This window comes from Hipposideros armiger, unplaced genomic scaffold, assembly GCF_001890085.2.
Source record: "Hipposideros armiger isolate ML-2016 unplaced genomic scaffold, ASM189008v1 scaffold_179, whole genome shotgun sequence".
In the NCBI taxonomy this organism is placed as follows: domain Eukaryota; kingdom Metazoa; phylum Chordata; class Mammalia; order Chiroptera; family Hipposideridae; genus Hipposideros; species Hipposideros armiger.
Window position 1 is genome coordinate 1,856,008 of NW_017731529.1, and position 10,212 is coordinate 1,866,219.

Consider the following 10,212-nt stretch of genomic DNA (forward strand, 5'->3'; position numbering starts at 1 on the left):
ATATATATATATATATATATATATATATATATATATATATGGAGAGAGAGAGAGACACGGTGTAGACAAGCAAGAAGAAAAGCTGAGGGCTAGAAGGGAGGCTATTTCAAAATCTAGAAGAGAGCACAGGGTCTTGGATCACAATGGTAGCAGTGGCTATAGGGGGAGAAGTAAGAATTTAGATGCGTTTGGAATGTAGAGCCCATAGGACTTCCTGATCGAATGGACATGGGGATGGTGAGAGAAAGTCTCCACATGTGGATAGAGAGGCTTTTCTAAAATGTAAATTTGAAATGTGAATAGCTTAATACCCTGCAATAGCTCTGTCTCATTCACCACGAACAAACATAAAACAAAATAAAACTTTAACAGAAGCATACTGGGATCTCCAGCATCTAGTCCACGGCTGGTCTCATCTCTCGCCATTTTGCATTTTACACACCAGCCATAATGAACAGCTGACTTCTCACCTTCCATTCCCCACCCTCTACAACTCAGCTCATGCATTTATTTTCCACAAAAGCCTTCCCCAGTTCTTGGTGTATTAGTTTCCTGTACCTGCTGAATAAATTGTCACAAACCTGGTGGCTTAATGCAACAGAAATGTGTTCTCTCACAGTTCTGGGGTCTGAGTGCGAATCCAGGTGTTGACAGGCTGCGTTCCCTCTGGAGGTCTGAGGGGAGAACCTGTCCCTTGACTTTTCCGGCTTCTGGTGGCCTCTGCCATTCCTTGGCTTGTGGCTGCATCACTCCAATCAACCTCTGTCTCTGTCTTCAGGTCGCCGCCTCTTCTGTGTGTCTGTGTCAAAGCTCCCTCTGCTTCTTTTCTTTTTTTTTCTTTTTTAATGATTAAAGACCCCTGTCACATGTGGTGCCTTTTTTTTTTTTTTAAGGATTTTTGTTGGGGAACTGGGGGAGGGGAACAGCGCTGGGGAATTGGGGGAAGAGGAATAGACAAGTTGCTGTCCTTTTGTTCTTCAGTCTAGTTGTGGAGGACGTCGCTTCATGGCCCATGTTGGTATTATCATTGTGCTCTTCCCAGGTGAGGCAGATTGGTCGCCAGCCCTTGGACAGCCACTTATGGTTGCTCACGGCAGCTCACGCTGGCTGCAGGCCACTCACGCTGGATGCTGGCCACTCACAGTAGCTTACGGCAGCCCACTGCAGCCCCACTGCAGCCTTCTTGTCGCTGGCGAGTCACGGCAGCCCAACTCCAGGTCGAGCTGTTGTTCAGCATCTTAGCTGTAGAGGGCGTAGCGCCCTCATATATCTACTGGCCCTCATATGTCGGATCCAAACATGTGGCCCTGCTGCTCAGAGCTGGCTTCCCAAGCCAGCTCTTAATCAAGGCACCACTGGGCGGCTCTCTGCTTCTTTCTTATAGGGATCATTGTGCTCTGATTTAAGGCCTACGAGGATAATCCCTCCATGTCAAATTCCTTAACTTAATCCCATCTGCAAAGACCCTTTTTCTTTATAAGGTAACATTTACAGATTCCAGGATTTAGGACCTGATATTTTAGGGTGGCCATTAATCAGTTTACTGCACTTTTTAGAGGCCCTTAGAAATGTGTGTTCTAAGCATAGTGTTCTTTCCCATTTATAGTACTTGCACACTCACTCATAAGGACCTGCTTTTGAGTGTGAGTTCACACACAGTTCTTCCCTCTAAACTGAGCTTCTCAAATCCAAGGATTTGATCTTATTAATAATCACTCTTTCCCTCACCCTTAGCACAGATTGCCGCTTACAGCTGGTGGTCAGGGCATACTCATTGATGAGTGGATGAAGAGTTCTGAAGCAGTTTGTAATCTATGTGCTATTGAGATTTAATAATCTTACGAAAATTAAAATAGGATTGGTTCCTCAGACATCTGCACAGTGGCATTTTCTGTTTTCTTTCCTGATTTCATGTCAAACTCAATCTGGCCTCGGGTCAAGTTAGAGCCCTTGATAAACACAGCTATAGTTGGATCGAAGAATATATGTTTTCCTTTAACTGGTATATCAAACCTGGAATTTGGTATCTTTGAGGCTATGTGGGGTGTTAAGGAGGTGAATCATGCTGCCTATTTGGGACCTCAGATTTCTCTGGATTATAAGTGGGGTTAGCAGGACATCCTAATAATGGCCCTTCCTTTGTTTTGTGGGTTGTCATGGTATTGTGGGTAGGACTGCTGGGGGGTACTTGGAAGGTGCTGTGAGTTGGGCCTATAAAAAATTTGTGCCATTCCTTGTCTATCTGGGTTAGAATTTAGCTGAGGCATTAGTTGGTTTACACGGCAGGGTCACAATGAGGTCCAAATAATCTCCCAAGATTCTGTTTGCTAAGTGGTGCCTGATTTCATTTACATTATCCTAGGATTTAGTCATGCACAGCTGCACGCAGGATAGGTTCTCGGGGCTGAGAAGCGAATCAGTGTTGTTCTTTTGCAGGAGGTTTTATCAGTCCAGAGAACATACAGTATTTGATTTTCTCCCTTGAAAATGAGTTTCCTCTCATTTGCTCTCGGTGTTCTTTTGATTACTGTGAGCAACATTTGCAGACAACCACGCTCCACTGTGCTGTATTGAGTAAATCAAATTTATTATTAACCTAACTTGATAGAGACCAGACACACTCAAACATTACACTGGTTAAAATCATATGTATTTTAAGACCCTTACAGAGCAAACTGGCACATTTTAAACATTCTTGAGCAAAGTCTGGTAAATGGAATAATACATTCTCCCAGCTGGTATGGCAATGCAATGATTTGTATTAATATCCTGCCTGAATACAGAATCCTGAATGACCCCTGTCTTTTTACTTATATCCTTCCTTGTATACTGATAGGTTGTCCCAAATATCCATTAGGCAACCCCAAATCTAGGAAACATGGATCTCATTTTTATCAATGAGAAAAATTCTAAATGTGTTGACAATGAGGGATTAGGTGGAGAAAATGGGAGTTGAAGAGGGGAGAGAATATGGAAGTGAGCTGTAAGGGAGAGCTCTTCCAGCTGGGTGCATCTGGGTCCCTTTAAACTTGCTGTACTTGACATTTTTGCAGCGCTGTCACTGAAACAGGCATGACAGACTCTGCTCTGCAGGGTGCTGGGTGATTTAAAGGTCCAGGAAGAGCATGAAAGGCAAGCTGGGAGCTCAGTCAGACAGAGGAGGGGAGCAGGACAGGAGGGCACAGGGTAACAGAGAGGCTGTCTAGAGCCAAGGGCACTGAAACTGGTTTTGCCATAAATGAGGGCCTGCTACTTGCAATATACTCCCTGGGGTCCTCTGCTGTTGCTGCCAACAAGCCGGGATTATTGTTGCCTGTGAATGCCTGCAGCCCTCTTCCATGCCCCAATCCTGGAGGCTCTCACCTGGCTCTCAGCCCATGCACAGCCACCCCTCTTCAGGGGAGCTATGAGATGGGAATCTTCCTAAAAGGCATTTGCATTTTAATAGATTTCAAACAAATTTCACTCTTACTATTATTTTGTAAATATTGTCACTGAAGTATAACATACAGAGAAGTGCCCAAGTTTTAAGTGCACAGCTTGAGTTTTTACAAGGTGAAGTCACAATCCAGATCAAGGCTAGCAGCACTTTGTGCCACACCTGGGTCACCTTGTTGTCCAAGGTCAACTGCTGTTCTGATTTCTATAACCACAGGTTAGTTTTACATGCGTTCCATAGCATTATGAGGTATATACTATTTTGGGGTTTGGTTTTGTTTGCTCAACATTATATCTGTTGGAGCTAGCAATGGTGGTGTTAGTAGCAGTGTTTATCCTTTTTCATTGCTATATAGTATTTCCATTTTTTGAAAAACTCAATTCATCCATTCTCTTGTTGATGAACATTTGGGTTGATTTTGGCTGTTATGAACATACATCTATGAACACTCTTAAACATGACATTTCATGCACACATGTGCATTTCTTTTAGGTATATACCGAGGAGTGGAATTTCTGGCTCATAGAGTGCATATGTTCAATTGAGTATTTACGGACAAGTTCCAAAGTGGTTCTACCAATGTATACTCCTGCCAGCAGTATGAGTCCCAATAACTCCATACCTCATCAAATTGGTGGTGGTGTCAGGTTTTCAAAATTTGTTCATTTAATCTTAGCTGTTTTGATGGGTAGGTAATGGTGTCTCATTATGGCTTTAATTTGCATTTCCATGGTGACTAGTGCTACTGAGTACCTTTTCATAGATTTATTAACTTGGGTATTCTCTTCTGCATAGTGCCTGTTCAGTTGAGAGTATATTTCTATGGATGGTCTACCCAGATGGCATATATGTATGTGCATATATTTTATAGATAGATACACATAATTTTTTATAAGCATAATTGGGGTAATGTAGTACATGCTTGTGAAAGATTGATTGAATTGGCCTGAATTCAGAATTTGCAATATGATTTTACAAATTTTCCCATCAAGAGGCAGAGTCAATTTCCCCCAAATCTATGCTGCCCTTGTGACTTGTTCTGGCTAATAGAAAGCAGTGAAGTGATGGTATGTGCCAGTCTGAGCCCAGGCCGGCAGAAGCTGGCGTGTTTCTATTCTCTCTCGACCCCTGCCTCGCATAATACCAAGCCTGGCTGGTCTGATGAAGAAAGAGGACAGCTGAGGAACCTCAGCTGGTAGCTAACTTAATAAGGTAGCCCTTATTAAAGAAAAACAACCAATTAAAATTTGGTAGATGAACATAGTACTGTATGTTATTTATTATTTATATATTTATTAATTTTTTTGTTTTAGTTTTTTGGTTTAGGGTTAGGGTTAGGATTAGGGTTAGGTTTGAGGTTAGGGTTAGTGTTAAGGTTAGGGTTAGGTATAAGCGTTAGTAGTACTGTATTTTAATTTGTATTCCTTTGACTACTGGTAAATTGAACATTACAAATATATTTCACAGCCATTGCTTCTTCATATTCTTTGCATATTTTTCTCTTGAGGTATTTATCTAATTGCAGAGCTTTTTATATAGAAAAGATATTAACTCTACTGTATGCAGAAAAATTGTTTTCTAGTTTATTGTTTCCCTTTAAAGTTTATTAATGGTATTTCTATATTAAAAAGTTTTAACTTCTTATGTAGTTAAACATGTTAATATTTTCCCTTATAAATCATTTACTTACGTGCAGTGCTAAGAAAAATAGTCCCTTTTCTAACATTATATAGTTATTTATCTATAACCTATTAGGGAACACAAATATTCAAAGGAATAAATCTCTAATTGTAGAACATAGGACTTGGTAGGCTAAAGAAGGGGAGCTAATATCAATTTGGATGCTTTGAAATGCCAGTGACAAAAACTCTGCCTCAAATTAGTTAAAAACAAAGACACACTTTATTTCCAAAACAGGAAATTCAAAAGTATGACAGTTTCAAAAATTGGTCAAGTCAGAAACTCAATGTTTTTTTTTTTTTTCTTGCAGACCCCAGTGTTTTTCCATCTTGCCACAATGCCATCCTTGGAGGGTTAGCTTTGTCTTCATGCGGTTCTCTTTGTGGTCACAACATGGCTGCCAGTTAGCCAAAGACCAACCCATTTTCTTGTTCTTGAGTATCAGTACCGGAGTATCTCCCAAGTACTGAATATATGCTCATCCCTTCAGTATAACTGGCCTTCTAAGGTCATGTGCTCATCCCTAGACCAGTGGGTGGGGGAATACCAATCAAAGATTCTCTTTTTTTCAATCAGGGCTCTCCTTTGAGAGTTTCAAATTGGCTGATTAAATATATAACATAATTGAGGTTTGGACAGGAAGGAGGAAAGGGGGAAAGAATGTTGAACAGGTCATCAACACTGGTTGCTCTGGGCCCTTCTAGGCATACCTCAAATTAGATGCCATTCCCAATTTGTGGTCTTAGAAAAATTATAGCCATTTCCCATGTAATCTCAAAATTTTACAGGCTTTGGATTCAACTTAACCCTGATTTGGATCCAGGCTCTGCTTTTTATTATCTGTGGCAACCTCTTTAAGCCTCAGTTTCCCCATCTGTAAAATGGTAATAGTATCTATCTTGTTTTGCACATAGTAGATGCTTAATAAGTGGGATTTATCATTATGACCACTCATAAATCAGCTCATAATTCCAATGACTCTTAGCTCTATTTTGTCTCAACAAGCCATTTGAATCAATTTGTGATTACTGTGCTATATATTATTTGCTTTGATGCCAGTTTTAAACACTGACCTGGTTTTTCTTTTCAATAACACCCCTATTTGCCTTTCCACTGACCTTCTATTGTTGTGTACACTTATGAGTTTGAGTGTTTTCTGCACATTACACATGAATGGCATTGACTCTGTGCACCCCGAAGTGAATTATGTCTGAATTAAAGTTTTGAGGGCTAGCATTTCCAAAAAGATGATTCCATTTATGGTGAAGTTTCCAACTCTCCAACATGTGTTAAAACATCATTTGGTTTAATGATAGAAACCAACTGTCTTTTCCCATTCAAAGCTAATATGAGTTCTTTAATTTATATTGCCTTGTGCTTATCAAGTGAAGCTGAGATCCTTTCAGGCATCACGTGTTTGTGTGTGTGCTCGAGTGTGTGTTTTCCCCAGCATGACACAAGGCAATCTGTCATCCTGGCAATGAGGAATGAGTCTCATAGATAGGAGGATTGAGAAGCAGAAAGTCTCTTGTGCTGTCAGTCTGGGCTGATGACCTAGGGTCTCTGCACACATCAAAGCCGTCAGCACTAATGCTTGGGCCATGACCAAATGGAGTGTTTCTGAAGCTGGCAGCTATGATGAGCTAGTCTGGAGTTGAGGCATAATTTTGCTTTCCCTCCCAATAATGGGAGTGATTGCCTTTCCATTTATCAAAACAATACAGGAGCCATTTTGACCTCTTTACTATATCCCCAAATATGCGATATATAGGTGTATGTAATGATTGTTATGCATGGGTTACCTTTACACAAAGGCAGTGTTTCCCCCACCCCCAATATTTTCAGAAGCATTTAGATATTTCTCCCATCATTGTGTTTATTTTTTTCTCAAGGGAGTTGCCACATTAGGCCATAAGATTAGAAGATGGTATAGACTAATGATTAAACCGACAGACTCATATCAGCCTATCCAGAATACCAGCTGCATGACCTTGCTCAAGTTAACTAACCTCTCTAAGCTTCAGTTTCCCCATCTGTACAATAAAAGAGAGCAGTAACCACTGGTGATAACGTAGAAAGCTATTTGGCCTTTCTCCCAGATTCCTGGGACAGAGTTCCTAAAACGCTTGTAATTTCCTGAGTGATAAGGGTGTTGGAACATCTTTTATTCTAAAGAATTGACTTTTGATGGGCCCCTAGATAGCTTCAGGATGAGGGCCAGTCTCCAGAAAGACCACGGCCTGACTACAGGGTTGGAAATTTCAGCCCTAGCCCCGACCGCTGGGAAGGAGAGAGGGGCTGCAGGTCGAGTTTGGTCACCAATGGCCAATGATTTGACCATGCCTCTGTAATTAACCCTCCACAATAATCTCTCAGCAATGGGGCTTGGAGAACTTTGGAGTCGGTGAACACGTCTACTTGCCAGGATGCTGGCACATCCCAACTCCACAGGGACAGAAGTTCCTGTGCTGGGGATCGCTCCAGACCTTGCTCTGTGGACCTCTTCACCTGGCTGTTCATATGTGTGCTTCATAGTAAGCTGGGGATCCAAAGTAAAGGGTCTTCCTGAGTTCTGTGAGCTGTTTTAGCAAATTAGCGAACTTGAAAGGGGAGGTTGTGGGGACCGCCGACTTTGTAGCCAAGTCAGACAGAAGTGTGCGTGCCCTGGGCACCCAGGACTTGCAACTGGTGTCTGCGGTGAGGGCAGTCTTGAGGGACTGAGCCCTTAAACTGTTGGGTTTAATGCTAACTCTTGGTAGTGCGTGTCAGAACTGAAATTATAGGATACCCAGTTGGTCTTGGAGTACTGGAGACCTAGTTGTTGGTGTGGGAAAAGTTCACACATGTGTGTCAGAAGTGTTGTGGGTAAAAACAGCTCCTACCACCACAGAGGATCATCATGCAAATAAGTAAGATAATCCTCAAAAGTCTCTGGCATGGGGCCTGGCCCGCATTGACTCCTTGACAAATGGTAGTGTTGATGAGGGTTAGGATTTTTTTTAACCACCATTAGAATAATTTATGGCAGGATTATACGTGCTTATTCACTTGGAAATTAATGTTTTACTTCATTTTTCCCAATTTTAAAGTTAATTTTTGTTCAAAAAGTCAGCACACCATCCAATTCTTGACACCGTGTTTTAGAGACCTGTCAACACCACCCATTTCTCTGTGGGATGGCATTGATACTTTCAAATGAGTTATGGAGAAATACATCTTTGTAGATGAATAGAGTAAAACAGCCTATCTAATCAGCTGAAAGCTTTTTTGTTTGTTTGTTTGTTCATAATTTCCACTTTTCTCTCCTGGTTTTCTTCTGGAGAAAAAGCTCAGGTCTGATGTGGTTGGCTCCTGCAGAGTTGAGTGGGATCCTGTCTGCTGGGTAATCCCCATAGCAGGAAGGGTTCCGGGGCAGGTCTGAGCCAGGGCTGGGAGGGTAGCAGTTCCTCTGAGTCTCATGGACTGTAGGAACAAAGTGTGTACGTGAGGAGGCTGGTTGGCCTAATCAGATGGTGTTGAAGATCCAGACATGCCAGCTTGACCACCATAAGGCAATGAAACTGGGTTTGGCATGTGGCCTGCATAATTGATCTCATCATGTGGGCTCTGGGATGAAATTAACTGGTGAATTCATGCTTGTTTGGTCCCTGACATGTCCAGAGGGCCTTCCGTTTGGCTGGGCTGTGTTCTGCGTGAGCAGTCGCTTTGCAGACTGCACATTTCTGCGAGCGCCTGACAGAGGTGGAGTCTCCAGCCTGATGCTGTTGGGGGCTCCATCCAGAATGGGGTCCAGCCCTCTACCTGCCTGCACGGTTAGGAGGAAGTCAGTCAGCAGCACCGTTCAGACAACTTGACACGGGCTGAGGAAACGTTCCTAAGGAGAGAAAGCGTTTCCTGCTGCATGTTACTCAGAGGTGGTGTCTGAGGTCCCTCCTGTCATGGACAGGATCTCCATCCTCCTGTCCCCTGTCCTCAAGGCTATGAGAGGGCATTGTCCTGCCTCAGGGCCACAGGGCCAGGACTTAGAGGGAAGCTTATGGATGGCTTTGTGTTCAGGGGAAGCGTCTCAAAGTGTTGGGGCTAAAGGCTTTGGATGTCCTGGGCAGGGTTCTCCAGCTGCCGTGTGTGTGTGTGTGTGTGTGTGTGTGTGTGTGTGTGTGTGTGTGTGTGTGTGTGTGTGTGTGTGTGTGTGTGTGTGTGTGTGCACGCGCGCGCACTCGCTCCCACTCCCTGGGCTTCTGCTTCAGAAAACCCACGATTCTGCATTTCTAACAAGGTCCCAGGTGATGCTAATGCTACTAGTTCTGGGACAACAGGTTGAGTAGTGAGGGTCTACAGCAGAATGTTTTACAGAGTGGGCCCCCCACCAGCAGCAGCAGCACCCCTGGGAACTTTCTCAAAATGCAAATTCTTGGGCCTGACCCCAGATGGACTGAAACAGGAACTGTAGAGGTGGGCCCCATAATCCGTGTTTTAACAAACCCTCCAGGTGATTCTGATGTTTGCTTAAATTTGGGTTTAGGGTGTAGTCCCCCTTTATCATTCTGATGTCAGCAATGTATGTTTTTTCAGATATAACAGAGGGATAGCTTTTAGAATATTAATGTGTCTGTGTAACAGCCACATTTAAATAGAAAGTTCCTTGAGCAGATCACACTTAACAACTCCTGACATTAGCTGTCCATATCTGGCCATTTCCATTTGGCTAACAGCTGTGAAGAAAGAGGAGGCAGAAAGACATTTTTTTAATTACAAAAGAAGTCCATGATCATTTTAAAAAACTCACACAATACTGAATGTTATAACCAAAAAAGTGAAGGTTCTTCCATTCTGACTCCCTCCCATTTCGTGGAGAAAGTAACCACTGCTCACAACTTGATATGCTACATCAGATCTTTCTTTATCTTTTTTTTGCTCAACTAAAAGTTTGTACACAAATACACTATGAAGAACCCACTTTTAACTGTAAAAAAGTATAGTGCCTTGCGTATTGTTCTCCAATTTTCTTTTTGCATCTCACCTTCCACAGGGATGTGGAAATTTGTGGAGACCTCAAGGCCATATGAGGTCCACCCCATGTTGGCATGTTGGCA